The 15,905-nt window shown below is 44.7% G+C and overlaps 1 protein-coding gene across 3 annotated transcripts in view; it reads left to right on the top strand.

Moving 5' to 3' along the window:
* MEST (mesoderm specific transcript) overlaps nt 1–15,905 on the top strand; it is a 336,409-nt gene that overhangs the window by 69,720 nt on the left and 250,784 nt on the right. The window lies entirely within an intron of this gene.

Below are 15,905 nucleotides of genomic sequence, written 5' to 3'. Positions count from 1 at the left end.
TTCATTTAGTTACTCACGGGTCTATGAGGAGAATCCCTCTTCGCTGCCCCTTACGCCGGCTCCGCTGTGTCTAAGTGTGTGTCTTTGACGAGCCCTTTTATGCGCTGGGTACCCGCCCAAGTTTTTGTTAATTAGCCACCGGTGTGTAGATATTTAGTCAATTAGCCGCCGGGGAGCCCATATTTGGTCCACCGGTGATCTGCCTGTTGATTGGTGAGAGGTCATGCGGGTGTCTCAAGCGCATGCGCGTGGAAGTAGCATTCTCCGTGTGCACTGAGAGAGTGTGTCTCGATTTCGCGCATGCGCATTGCATCAAAACGGGATGAGTTGCTTAATGTTTCTGTTGCTCAGTGCCACTTAGGCATGATGCATTTACATTCATTCGTTTCTCTCATTTACTAGATATTAATGGGGCAGGGGAGCTGGCAGGGTTTTTTTAAAAAAAACATCACGGCCCCTGTTGTTCATGTTGCTCTGCGCATGCTCGCCACATCGAGCTCATATTCTTTCTTTTCTATCACTTCCCTGTGTATTGAGCGAGCAGGGGGGTCGGTAACCTTTTACAACACGGTCCCATGGTGGATATAACACTGAATGTGTATATCTTAAATCACAATATCCTGCTACAGGTATCTCAATGTAATATCACTGTATGTGTATATCTTAAATCTCAATATCCTGCTACAGGTATCTCAATGTAATATCAGATTCTTAACTGACCCCATGGTATGTCATCATTAAGGCCTGATATATGGGTCCCCAAACGGAACACCCAACGTTGCGCCTTCTCAAAAAGGCCATGTTCTGAGGGCAACTGTTCAATTATGGTCCAGTGGATGTCATTGACACAGTGTCCCATCTCCAGGAAGTGATTGGCCATTTTGGTGGTGCTTTTCTTGCACCGTATATTGCTCTTATGTTCATTGAGTCTTGTCTTGATTGCTCTCGTTGTCATGCCAATGTATTCCAGAGGGCAGGGGCACTTAATCATGTAGACAACGTTTTTGCTGTTGCAGTTTGTCAACCTTCTCTGGTCCCATTTTGTGCCATTGGTGAAGGTTAGTTGTTTACTCCTTTTTGTCAGGTGACAGCTGGCACAGTTGCCACAAGGGAAATGACCCTGTGTGCCATGTACAGAAGGTTGTTGTTGTGGAGAAATTCTGGGGCGTGTATGTACAAGGATGTCCTTTAGGTTCCTCCCGCGTCTGTGGGAGAACATTGGTTTTTCTATCTCCAGCTCCCCACAATTCAGGATGCGCCAATGCTTGTTCACTATTTTTGACACCTCATTTGAATGGGTGTTATATGTAGTGATGCATATTGGCCTGGTTTGTTTCTCAATGGTTACCACCTTGTTTTCAAGGAGAGAGCCTCTCTGTTGTTGTTCTTCGCTCTCTTCATAGCTGTGTTGATTACTCTGTCCGGGTACTTCCTAGCTTGCAGTTTCCCTTTTAGGTCCTTGGCTTGTGATTTGTAGCTGTCCATTTGTGTGCAGTTCCTCCTCAGCCTAAGGAACTGACCATAAGGGAGGTTCATCCTGAGGTGTCGCGGATGAAAGCTGTCATACTGAAGTAGACAATTCCTGGCCGTGGGTTTAAAATGTGTTGTGGTTTCCAAACCTCCATTCCGATGGTAGATGTTGAGGTCCAGAAAAACCAGTTCCTCTTTAGAAACTGAATAGGTGAATTTCAGGAAGCGGTCTTGGGTGTTTAGCCATTCCATGAAACTGGTCACTGTCTCTATGTCGCCTTCCCAGATAACGAAAATGTCATTGATGTATCGCTTCCAGGTGAGTATATTGTCTCTGTAGGGGTTCCGTGGAGTCAGGATTTTGTTCGTTTCCATATGATGCACATACAGCCCCGCCAGACTCGGCGCAAATGTGCTGCCCATGCTCGTGCCATGGCTTTGGAGGTAGATGGTGCCATTAAACTCAAAAAAGTTCTTAGTCAGAGCTAGTGCAATGCACTCCATCACCACTCCTCTTGGAGTGTGGTACCGCCAGCTTGCACTGTACAGAACTTCCTCAATTATGGCCAGGGTTTCGGCATGGGGGAGGCTGGTGTACAGGCTCTCCACATCCAGGCTGAGTAGTAGTTGGTGGTTCGGGTCAAATGGTAGGTCTTGGAGTAATTGTAAGACAGCTTTTGTATCTTTCAGATAGGTGTCTGTGGCCTGAATTAGAGGTCGTAAGAATGCGTCTGAGAATTTTGAGAGTGGTTCAAGGATCGAACCAATACCCGAGACAATGGGTCTCCCGGGTGGGTTTTCTATGTTTTTGTGAATTTTGGGTATACAGTAAAACTGGGGTGTCCGTGGATGGCTCTGTATTAGGAATTCAGATTCCTTTTTGGACAACCAGTCATGTGTCACAGCCTCCTCAATCATTCCGCCAATGGTTCTCCTTAGGGATTCGGTTGGGTCTTGGGCAAGTACAGTGTAATTGCGTCTGTCTGATAGAAGTCTCAGGCATTCCTGGTTGTATGCCACTGTTGTTTGCATGACAATTGCACCGCCCTTATCGGCGGGTTTTATGGTTATGGCCTGGTTCTCGGTCAATTCACGTATCGCCAATTGTTCCTCTTTGCTGGTATTGTGGAAAACTGGTCGTACTGCAGAATTCAAATTCTTCAGGTCGTTCATTACCGCCTTTTCGAAGGTTAATACTTCGATGGGTAGTAGGGCATCAGGTGGTGTAAAAGATGACAAGGGTCTCAAACCCGTGTCTGTCTCTGGGATACTTTCTTTGTCTTTAAAGAAAACCTGTAATTTAATTTTTCGTAGAAATTCTTGTAATTCTGCGTGTAGTTTAAAAGAATCCAATTTGTTAGTAGGGACGAAATTCAGCCGTTTTACTGTTTACATCACAGTTACCTTATCATCATTGGAAAATTCACGTGGCACCAAACATGGCCCGAATTTAGAGTGTGTGCTTTATGTTGTATGTGTGTTTGTCTTGTATGTGTCCTCTTTTTTCGAATATTTTTCGAATACTTTTGAAATAGTATTTTTCACAATAGGCACGTTAAAAACTTTGTGTAGAGTAACACTTTCGTGCCATGATTATTTATTTTTCAACATTTTGAAAACCGCACTTTTTCTGCATGACCAATACCACGGATGTATTTAACCCATGGTCTTTTTGAAAGCAAGGACCACCAGAATTTTTTTTTTATCCTTTCTCTCTACAGGTCTGCAAAATAGCGGCTAAAAGTTTAGGTACAATAATAGACCTTCACTTATAAATATCACTTTTTTGTATATACACAAATTAGAAAAACGTGAGTAAGGTGGGGATTTTGTGTAACCCTGTCCTGAAGAAGATGTTCTTACATCGAAACATATTGACACACACAAAGAGGCAGCGCACATAATACTACGCTTTTTCCTCCTATATCTTTTTTAATAGTACCAACTCGGGGAACCATTAAAGTTTTGAGTCCACCCACGAGTCAGGTCCTTTTTAATTTCCACTCACTATCCCAACCCCACCACTACACTCACTCACTATATGATAAAAACAACCCTCACTATACACCACACATAGCCATAAGAGTGCTCCCGCGTATTCGCAGGTCGCAGCACGCCGTATCCCGTAGAGGGATACGATGACCCCGATGATGAAGCATGACACCAAGGGGCCTGTTGGTGTGTGAGGGGTACCTAAAAACATCAGACGTTACCTACTTAGGTCACCTTCGGTCTGAGGGGCGTGCACTTACACCAGATCGCATTCAAGCAATTTTAGACACACCAGTGCCTTGTACTCAGAAAGATGTCCGTGTATTCATTGGTCTTACTTCTTTTTGCAGGCAATGGATACTAGTTTTTTCACACAGTGTTAAACCCTTGTTGGCACTTCTGACCAAAGACACTCCAATGCCCCTTCCATGGACGACAGAATGCCAGAATGCTTTTCATCGGTTATGTCAAGCTCTTTGCTCTGCACCAGTGTTCGGCACTCCAGATTATACGAAGGCTTTTACACTCTATGTACACGAGAAAGATGGGTGTGCATTGTCAGTCTTAGTGCAGACACATGGTGACAAGCAGCGTCCCTGTCCATATTTTTCAGTTGTTCTTGATCCCGTTGCTCGTGCATTACCTGGGTGCTTCCGTTCAGTTGCAGCAACAGCTGTGTCCACACGTCAGAGTGAAGGGATAGTCTTGTCACATAAAGTGTTGGTGCTAGTACCCCGTGCGGTCGATGCCCTTTTGAACCAGACTAAGACGCACCACTTGACTAGTGCTCGTTTGACAGGATATGAATTGACAGTGTTGGCCCTTCACATTACCCTGAAGAGATGTGCGACTTTGAACCCAGATACTTGTGTTACCATATCCAGCGACTCAGACTCAGTCACAGAGTCTCATGATTGTATATTCCTTACTGAGGAACAGACAAAGGGTTGCGTCGATTTGCAAGATAAGCCCCTTTTAGATGTAGATGGGGAACTGTGGGTTGATGGATCTTGTTTGAAGTTACCAGATGGCACAACCTCCGCCGCATATGCAATTACTACACTTCAGACAGTAGTGGAGACAGCTCAGATACCACAGAAGTCAGCTCAAGCAGCTGAGCTAATAGCTTTGACAAGAGCATGTGAACTAAGTACTGACTTGTGTGTGACCATCTATACAGATAGCCGCTATGCTTTTGGAGGGGCCCATGATTTTGGCCTACTTTAAAAAGGAAAGAGGCTTTCTCAGATCCCACGGGATGCAGATAATGCATGGAGAACTAGTGCATAATCTTCTGACTGCACTGATATATCCGATGAAAATAGCTATTGTTAAGTGTAGTGCACACAAGAAAGTAACTGATAAGAGAGGACAAGGCCATGCCTTTGCAGATCGCGCAGCCTGTGAGACTGCGATGCAGCGAAGCACTACATCGATGTATGTAGTGAAGTCACAAGCTGAACGTTGGCTTAATGCTAGACATACAGAGATCTGCTTCTGTGGAAGAACTTGAGCGATGGTCTAAAGAGGAAATGTTGGATGATGAGGGCTGTTGGCGCAATAAAGAGATGGATACGTGGAAACTGCCTGTAGACTATTTACAGCCTATGGTTCTGATGGCACATGGGCCGACACATGTTGGAGTCTCAGCAATAACGAAATTGCTTATGCAAGTTTGGGAGCATTCAGAAATTGCCGGCACAGCTAAAAGGATAGCACAGTACTGTTTGATCTGTTGGCAGTACAATCCTGGTAAAGGGACACAGGAGGGTTTGCTACACCAACCGCACCTTTTGAAGTTTTGCTAATGGATTATATCCAACTTGAACATTTCAATAACTTGAAATATGTTCTAGTGGTGGTATGTGCCTTCAGTAAATGGATAGAGGCATACCCTTCAAAGGATAATACGGCTCTCACCACAGCAAAGGTGCTTTTAAAGGAATTCTTCCCTAGATTTGGTGTTTGCAAACTTTTTGGGAGTGACAATGGACCACATTTTATTGGGCAAGTTGTTGAGTATGTCCTGAAAGGATATGGGATTAAACAGAAGTTCCATGCAGTCTTTCACCAACAATCAGCAGGATTGATGAAGAGGTATAACGCTGTTTTGAAATTAGCGAACATACTGGCTTCCACGTCTTTGAAATGGCCTTATGCGTTGCCCTTGGCATTGTTGTCTATTAGATCAGTGCCACATTCATGATCTGGGCTTACACCCTATGAGGTGGTATTTAGGAGACCAATGAACATTTGGGGAGTTCCTAAGCCACGCCCCATACATGATGTTCCATGTGTTCTGATGAGTGACTATTTAGCACAGTTGACTGACAGTTTGATTTCTATTCATCAACAGGTTCGAGAAGCTCTTCCTGACAGGTCCACAGGGTGAGACCCATGAACTCCGACCCGGAGATCATGTGATGGTAAAATTCTTCGAGAGGTCGAACAGCCTGGAGCCCAGGTGGTGAGGACCGGAACAGGTGCTCCTAGGTACGAGGACAGCGGCTCGAGTGACGAACAGGAAGAACTGGGTTCACAGCACTCACTGCAAGCGAGTGTCACCTACCTTGGTGGAACCTGCTGTGCTTACTGACCATTGAGAGATTCTGGATACGGAGAAAGGCCACGCCATCTCACCTGAGGAATTCTTCCTGGACCACACGATCCCTGGAGTATCCCGGTGCCAACTGAGACCACGGAAAGAGCCTGCATTGTTGAAAAAGACTGGTTGAGCTACCGTCCTGGGTTTGTGAAACGGAGCTGATGTGGCAAAGGGGGGTGGGGGACGATCAGTCCTATATAGTGACACCCGTCTTGACCCTCGGTGAAGAAACCAGCGGCTGTCCAGGTCTTTAGAGCTCCAACGATTGATTCAACAACGAAGTGATCATGTCTGCGGGGAGATCAACTGTTGATAATATTTATAATAAAAAGCCCATATGTGCTGTAGGATTTGTTGTTGCTATGGTAGTTGTAGCAGTGCCAACATGGTTTGTTGAGAAAGTGGCTCCTGCTCGACAGCTTCTGATCTCCACTACCCCAGTACAAGCTGAGCATTATTACTTTATGCTTCCAAACCATGAGCAAAAGCATCGACAATCCTACCTTTTTCAAATGTTACATCATACGCACAATGCCACAAATACTACTGACTGTTAGGTGTGTGGGATGATACCTGCTCACCAGAAGAAGGGAGGAACACCTTTTATTCCTCTTCCTTTCTCTCACAATGGTTCTTGCCAAGGCTGGTTTGCGCTTTTGTTTGCTTCTGAAAAGGCTAACATCTCAAGGATGACAGTAGGACGGATTAATTATCATCTCAATAAAGTGTGTTATCCAGATGAAGATGATTATCCTCGAGCTGAAGGGACTAAATGGGAATGGGAGGAGTATCGACCTAAAAATATTTCCACGCCATATGTTTTTCCAAATATGAGAACTATTAAGAACAATGGACCATTTGTGATTTCTGTTACTAGAGCTACAGCAGACTTGTGTATAGGCAGTGTTGGGAGAATTCCAGGAGGAAGGAGTGAGTGTACTGTGGTTCTAACTATTGAAGGTGCCAATAACAGTAGTTTCATATCCTTACATAATACCTACTTTGTCTGTGGTAACAAGGGATATTACCAACTACCTGTTGGATGGTCTGGAGTATGCTATGTGTCCTTTCTTTTGCCCCCTGTGTTTCTGCCATCTGCATCGTATCACAAGGATTTCAAACTGTAAAATGATATTTCTAAGAACAGATAAAAGAGGACAAGAAGCACTGATGAGGTGGACCAGACTGACACCACCTTGTAACAATATGTTGATTTCAATTTGGGCTTGTTTTTCTTTGTGGGTGCTGCATTAAACAGCAGAAAGATAAGACGATTGACTCCTGTTGTGGAAGCTGTTACCAATCGGACCGCTATGGCACTTGGGAACATTACAGAAGAGCTGCAAGTTGTGAGGATTGTAGCACTCCAAAATCGTATGGTTCTAGATTTGATTTTAGCTGATCGAGGTGGTGCATGTCGCATCATTGGTAGTAGTTGCTGCGTCTACATTCCGGATCACTCTCCTTCAGTGTTTGATGCAATCTCTAAACTGCATAAGATTGCTGCAGAAATTCACCCAGAGACTGGCACCTGGACTTTTGCCAGCTGGTTTGGGACATTGTTCGTTACCTGGGGCTGGAAGTTATTGACCATCCTATGTGTAATACTAGTGATACTATTTACATGCTGTATATGTATACAATGTGGTCCAATGCTTTGCTCCATCCGAAATGATGCAAATAAACGTACAAGATGTGAATCCAGATTACCCCAAATGAACGAATGTCTTCAGCTAATGCTAAAAGGGGCGTCTGTTGTAATTTGGCAGTGATTGGGGTTAGCATTTAGCTGAAGCCATCTTGTTTTCGGCAGCCATCTAGACTGCCATGTGCTCACCATGTGTTCTGTCCTTGCTGTCGTTTACTCTTGTACTCTGCTTATGGACAGACTATATTTAGGTTTTGCTACTCTGCACATGCGCAGAAGACACTGCAACTGTTCACATTTGTCTTAGTCTGTAACTGTCAGGGTATTTTTACCGCAATTAGCAAACTGCTAAGCTCCGCCCTACTGTTGACTCTGCATTTCTGTATGACCTTTTATGTATGTAAACCTTCTCTTCTGTACTTGTATCACCTTCTTCTGAGCCCCTGTGTGGGTATAAAAGGACCATGTTCCTTCTGTTCAGTGTGCTACTTCATACACTACCGAAGGGTGTTGTGTGAATGTAGTTCCACCTCATGAGGTTAATAAATATTTTGTTTTTATTCCAGTTTCTGTTCCAACTTCTATTCTATTGGTCTGAGGACTTATGCAGAGAATGGAGAACCCCTAGCACTGGTAGGTCTAGCTGAGGCTCGCCACGACATCTTTAAAAGAGCTGGAACAGAAATCTACAGATCCAGTCAGCGTGGTCATCACTAATACCAAGGGAAAGGCAAATTTCTCTAAACCTTCTTCTTTCAGAGGCAATACACTCAAGAATCCTAACTCTGGGAGAGGTGCACCAGATTCTCAGCACATTAAGCAGACGTGTTGCCGTTGTGGGAATCCTCCTCACCTTAAAGGAGCAAAGTGTCCCGAAGCTAATGTGACTTGTAATTACTGAAATAAGATAGGGTATTTTGCAAAAGTCTGCATGAAAGGAAAAATCCAAGAAGGTCTGTTGCTTGTGTTTTGGAATCAAATCAAGAATCTGATTCTGAAGTAGTTTCTGTTAATTCTCTCTCACATGAATCTGTGTCCAATGTAAATGAGTCGTGCAAATGCATTGTTGAAATTATTGTGGGAGGGAAACCTCTGAATCTTCTTGTCGATTCGGGCGCCAGGATTAAAATGGTGACTCATGAATTATTCTACAAAACATGGGGAGAGAGACCACTTCAACCTCCCGATCGATCTCCAGTCTCGTATGAGGGACGGAAGCTTGATCTGCTCGGGTATTTTGAAGATGTTCTTGTTTTCAAAAATAGGAAAATAAGTGGCAAATTGTATGTTGCAGTGAAGGGTCTGAACATTCTAGAATGGTATCATCAGGGTTTGTTCAAGATGGTCCTTAGACCCGGCACATCTGAGCAAGTACTTGTCATAGCTGATGATCAACATTTGTGCCAGTGGAAGGAATGCTTTCCATCTGTTTTTGGAGGAGGGTTAGGAACCATAAAGTATTGAAGCATAAAATTGTGGTTAAAGATGGGGCCCTTCCGATTAAGCATAAGTTAAGCGGTGTACCTTTTAGAGTGAGAGACGATCTAGAAAGGGAGCTTAAGTCCTTGTGCGACCAAGGGATTATCGAACCCACTGAATTGTCACTGTGGCTTTCACCCTTGGTCGTTGCACGCCAGTAATATGGCAAACTGCGTGTCTGGGTGGACTTGAGATCTCTCAATAAGGAGATCTTGGTAGACTCTCACCCACTACCGAAAATATGCGACCTATTTCCAAGTGTTACATTCTTTTCTAAGCTGGACATGGCCAGAGCATATCATCAGATTGAGCTAGAGCCTGCATCGCCGCCTCTGTCATGTTCATGGCTATTGCCGTTCCCGGCCCAAAACACATACAGAAAGCCGGGATACTCACTTCCGGGCAGAAGTCGAGACCCGGTCCAGTCTTTTGCTGCTGACCTGCCACACCGAAGCACTTCCGGGGGAAACGCTTAAGCATCGCGTTTCCCGCCGGCTCAGTGCTTCGGATTCCTTCCTGCTTCCGGATATGCTGTTTTGTCCTCGGAGACGTATCGTGGAAGCTGCAGACCCTCGCCGCGCAGGAACGCACTCTGGTTTCTTCTTCGCCGCGCAGTAGCGCTTGTTTGTTTTCTTTGCCTTTTGTCACGCGCAGGAGCGCTAGTCGGGGTCATTTGATTACGCCGCGCTGGAGCGCTATTCTGGGGGTTGCAAAACAATTTGGTCCTTGAACCCTCGCCGCGCAGGAGCGCTATGCTGGGGTTAAGGCAGGAGCGCTGCATATGGTTTACTAGTACAGTTGGGAAGTACCTCACCGCGCAGGAGCGCAGCTTTGGGGTACAGTTCCTCATGAACAGGAGCGATATCCTGGATTACTTTCGCCACCTAGGCATACCACTTCAGGGTGGTACATCAACACTTGCTTTGTGCATCATAGCGCAGGAGCGATTTACCTTGGTTTTTCCTTTGGAGCTTCAGTGATATCTTGGTCCAGAGGTCAACAAAAGCACTGGTGAGTTCCCTACAGGCTTATCCTTTTCTGTATGTGTTTCAGGGTCTGCTGGAAAAGGGAGGCGTGGGCTTTACCTAATCAGGTCTTTTCCTGTTTCCCCAGTTGACACCACGATCTACCCAAGCTCCACACCCACACCAAGCCTCTATGTTCTTTTCTGGCTCCCTTCCCTGCTTCCATCTCATCCCTGCTGGGTACTACAGTCCACAAGGGTCAGGTGGGTACAGGGGCGGTGGCTCTAGTCGTCTCTGTGGAATCGCTTCACAAGCAGAGGTAAGTCTTGTGGGGCACCCGACACTCTCACAGCCTTCGTGTCACCTTTAGGCACTTTTCAGTACAGACGGATGCCCTTCGGGCTTGCCTCCGCGGCTTCCGTTTTTCAACGGGTCATGCAAAGTATGTTAGGTGGGATTAGTGTTGTACTTGTCTTTTAGGACAATGTGTTGATTCACTCCAAAGACATCCCGACACAACTCTGTGCTCGGAAAAGTTCTGGAAATCTTCAAGGATCACGGGGTGGTTGTCAAGTCAGAAAAATGCATGTTTCTCACTGAAGAGATGGAGTACCTAGGTCACTTAATCTCCGGTGAAGGCATCAAACCTAGGCAAGTGCTGCTGGATGCCATCACCCAGGCTCCCGCTCCATCTGATAAGAGTGGTGTGAAGTCTCTATTTGATCTCCTGGAGTTTTATTCGAAGTTTGTTCCCAATTATGCCACTCTTGTACGGCCCATCAGTTCTCTCCTGTGTAAGGGTTTATTGTTCGAATGGTCCGATGAGTGTGAGTCTTCCTTGCAGTGTGTAAAGAGTTCTCTCTCTAACAGTAGTGCACTCAAACCGTATGACCTGGATTTGGCCTCCTGCATAACTGTTGACGTGAGTCAAGTGGGGCGTTCTGACCCAAAACACCTCAAGAGGAGAGAACACGGTCGCATTGCCTCCAGGGTCTTGAGAAATGGGGTTCTTCAGTACTCAGTCATCGAAAAAGAGCTGTTTTCTTGCTGGTGGGCCATCGAAAAGTGTTGACCTATATTTGGGGTCGACGCTTCTTATTAAGAACTGATCATAAACCTCTCATTTCTATTCTTTAGGCTGGCACAAGCAAGTGGTTCTCGCCTAGGATCCTTCGTATGGTATCTCGCCTTATGCAGTACCAGTTTGATGTTGTTCATGTTTCTGGAGGCAGGAACCCCAGAGCAGATTATCTGTTGCGTTTTCCCATTGACAATAACAAGGAAGGAATAATTCCTGCTGATGTTGGGGAAGAAGATTCTGATGATTGCCTGGTGGCCTCCCTTGACTTACCAGAGCATGGCCTTGATACTGTATACAGTTGGATTAAAGCATTAAAGGTCTTACTGATGATGAGATTTTATAATGAGTATGTGGTTTTAAGTCAGGTTGGCCCAGATAGCCTGCCCTTCCTCAATGTATACAGCCTTTCTAGAAGGTGGAATCTGAGATTTCTTTGGAAGACGGTGTGTTATTACAAGGTGACAAGCTTAGTGCCCTTCAGAGTCTCAGGAAGGACATTCTTGTCAAAGCCCACCAAGTTCATTTAGGATCCACGCTCACCAAGCGACGGGTCTTTTGGTGGCCCTCTTAATGATCTCGTTTATTCATGTTGCATCTGTTGATCTGCTGACAGGTTAAAAAGTTTCCATTCTTCTCTCTTTCCTATTGAGTGTCCCTCTGGACCATGGTCCAAGGTGGGTGTGGACGTCATGGGACCTTTGGAAATTTTACCTGGAGAGTGTTTTGTTTTAGTGTTAATTTATTATGCTTCAAAATGGCCTGAAATAAAACTTGTTAAGGAGGCCTCCACCAGTAACATCATTCTTTTTCTTGAGGATGTATTCTTGAGGGAGGGGTTCCTTACACCATGTTGACGGATAATGGTACTCATTTCATCAGTGCTGATTTTAATCCTTTTTGAACCCATGCAACATTCAACATGTTAAGAGCTCCCTTTATCTCCCCCAGTCCAATGGACTTGTAGAGCGTGAACAGGATTGTGGGGGACTGTATTAAGTGGGCCAGATCCTGTAACTGTGATATTATCAATTCACTTAACAGTATGCTTTGGTTCTACAGGACCACTCCACAATCAAAGTCGCTCCCTTTGACATGTTGAGGGGAAGAAAGCCCAACACAAGCCTTAAGCCCGCCCGCATGGATGAACAAATGGATCAAGTCCTTTCCTGATATTGACAGTCTTATGCATCTGGTTAGAGAAAATGTCTCCAAACTCCAGTCCAAACAGAAGTCTTGGTTTGACAATAAGAAAGGTGTCTGTGGTCGTTGGAGATCTTGTTCGTATTAAGTCCCCTTTACATGTGAAGAAGGGTGAGAGCAAGTTCGGTTCCCCTATTTCCGTCACCAGGGTGGGTAGGAATTCTGTGCAAGTTGAAGGGGGAAAGTGGTGGAATGTTGGTAAGATCGTATAAAAGTTAAGAATGTTCCTTCATACCCTGCTGCTTTGCCTCTTGGTCCTGAGGTTGCTGTACCCTCAGATATGACCCACAGAAGTAGCTCAAGATCTAGGATTGTTCCTAAGAGATGCCGCTTTTTAAATGTTTTAGAGTCTCTACCTTTAGGTTTGCTTTTGAAATGTTCGAGTTATTGTTTTTATATTTATCTCCTGCTTGTATCCTTTACTTTTTTTTGTTTTGGTTTCTGTTTCCTTTTTCTTTTTTTTGTTTATTGAGAAAGGAGGATTTGTTGTTTTCCCTCCACTATATGGCTTTCATATTATCCTATGCTCCAGCTCAGGCTTCACCTGATAGAATGTTGATGGGTTTCCTGGTTGCCCTGTTGCTGGGTTCTGTACATTCAAATAGTACTGAAAGCTGTTGGAGTTGGATGGGTTTTCACCTCGCTCTCATGTCTGCTGTGTAGCTTCTCTACAATAAATTCCTGTTGAACTCACCAACGACTACAAGTATTCTACTACAAAAACCTTCACTTACAAGACCATCCAACATCCCTTTCAGTTCCCCCCTCCCATTAATGGGAACACCACCCAACCTTTCTTTCACAGGGACAGCGTTGTTCCTAAGTCTGATTTTATCGGAGAAATCAAGCAACTTTCCGAAATTTTCTGAAAAAAACCCTTAAACGGCATACTAATTCCTCTCCACACATACTCCCATTCACAGACAGTACTTGCGAAGTCTGTTACCTCACACAACTGAACAGGATCAACAGCTTGTGGGTTAAGAATGATGCCCAACTTCCACTGGTCCCTCCAGCCTAAAACATTCACTCCTTTAATAGCAACATACAATTTGACTTGAGCCTTCATGTTTTCGAACACCAGACAAATATTCACATAACCATCCAAGTCAGTGACCGATCCATCAAAACTCTCAGCCACCACATCCGGTAGTTCCAAAAGACCTAAGCTAAAAATACCCTGGAATCTCTCCGTGAAATACTCACGAGTGGCGATACTCCAAGAAGACCCCGAATCTACCATTAAGGTCAATTCTATACCGGCTACAGTCGCAACACACTTGGGTGAAGATTTATTGGGCTTTTCTAAAGAGGTAGCAACAACACCACCTTTCTGAACTGACACCACAATACCTTTGTGGGAGTCACATCCACTATTGCACATGCACCCAGACTTGTACGTAGTGGAGCCCACAGTGCTCAAATCTCTCTCAGCACATTGTCCGGTACCCTTCCTTACATTTTTACACACCCGAGCAAAATGCCCCATGTGGCCACACTACACTCACTCTGTTGACTGCAGGACAACCCCAATATGAGGCTAAATGGGAACTACTCCCGCATCTGTAGCATAAATGTGGGCTGGATTTATCTTCTTGGCGTTGCCTTCACTATTGACCCGCATACCACTGACATTCGAACTCCACTTGTCCAAGCGGTAATTATCCACACTCTTTCCAACCTTAGCACGCTTAAGCACACACACATCTTCTTCCTCCCTCACATGCTGAGTTTCATTTTTAACAGTAGACTTCTATTTCTCCGATTGTTCCAATCCTTTGGCAGTAGAAATAGCTTCCTCCAATTTGGGGTCATCCATAACCCACAGTTGTTCTTGAGTTTTCTTGTTCTTCACATGTACAATTATTTGATCCCTAATTATCTCGTCTGACATAGGGCCAAAATTGCGATGCATTGATAAACCCCTCAAAGCTGTAAGAAATTCATCAAATGATTCCTCTTCTTTTTGAGCTCTGGTGTAGAATTTGAATTTGTCAGCGCAACACTTGTGGTGGGCTTGAATCTCAATTCTATCCTTAGCATGGCTTCCTTGTATGCGTCCATGTCTCCTGGCCCACTTAGTAAAGTAGCTTGGGGCAGAGTACTGAATAGAACATGACCCTAAACTGTGCAGGAAAATAATTTTTGTTTGCGCTCTGCTCCCATCCATTCTCCATTTATGGGTTTCATGTACGTGGAAAACTCTTCCTTCCATCTGGTCCATGGAATGGGAGGTTCCCCTTACTCTGAAGGAATTTAGCTGGAGGGTCAAATTGCATTATACTAGTGTCACACTCAGAATCTCCTCTGAGTAAATCAGAATGTAGAACTCCATTTTTGTAGAAGATAACACAAATGTAAAACCCAAAGGTTTTACTTCTGTAATGACTACTCCATAAAAAGCCACAAGCCAAACTCCTCAGGACTGATAAGCAAGAAAATGCAGGTTAGACAGCATCCATCGAGGTTACTTACTGCCACAAGATACAATGCGACAATTTGTCAGGTGTGATGAACATGTGGAAAATGCCAGCTTCCGGGTATCATAAACTGGCAATGCACAAGTGCTTCCGAAATAAGGGAAAATGGCAAACTCTGCATCCAAAATGGCCGCCGTGACGTGTTTGCGCATCATGAACGTGAAGCAGCGTCATACGTACAGACTGCAGACAGGCAAGAGATCTGGAACGCAGAGATGGCGGTCCTCCGTGTCACCGCAAGACTGCAGAAACGAAGTCCTGATTGTCACAGTGGAGCGGCAGGGAAGGCTTCTGATAGTAGAGATCGCTAGGATCGAAGGCAACCATAGAACCCAAGAGCGGTGAGTGCTTGGCAACGCAGAGGCATCCTTTGAAATGGACCAACGGTCGGGCTCATGAATAGCAAAATCCAGGGAAAAAAAACAAATACGTTGATTCAGGATCAGGTACAAAATTACCAGAAAAGAAGTCTTGTACAAGTCCAGACCTTCTCAGGAGCGTAAATAGAGTAGAAAGTCCTCAAATTGCAGAAAAGTGAAACGTGGGTAAAGGAAACAATCTGTTCCTGTGTCGCAATGATGATAGGAAGTTTCCTTTTAAACTCATCGCCATTGTAAAAGATCCAGCTCCAGACCGGCAAGTGTAAGATGGTTTATTCTGTGACACTGCAGAGTGCAGTCACACAGGTCGAGGTTGCAGCACCATTTCCTCTTGCCCTCAACACTCCACAAGAACATTCTTATGGAATGTTGGGACCAGATGAAAATAAACACAGCCCATGCATATAAATACAACAGGATGCCCTACCCGCCTCAACTAATAAAATCAATTTATGCACCCATTTTCCAGGGTAAGACAGCTGGAAATGATTTGCATGGGTACAGGCCAATTACGTGAACCCCTTAATGAGAACCATTCGGACTTAATTCTAAAATCCAGTCAGCTGTTTGCAACTGTTGACTCTTTTGTTTCCTTTCTGTTTAGA

Source organism: Lissotriton helveticus, chromosome 1_1, assembly GCF_964261635.1.
Source record: "Lissotriton helveticus chromosome 1_1, aLisHel1.1, whole genome shotgun sequence".
NCBI classification, from domain to species: domain Eukaryota; kingdom Metazoa; phylum Chordata; class Amphibia; order Caudata; family Salamandridae; genus Lissotriton; species Lissotriton helveticus.
Note: the sequence above shows the minus strand (reverse complement) of the source record. Positions and strands in the feature narration are given on the sequence as shown.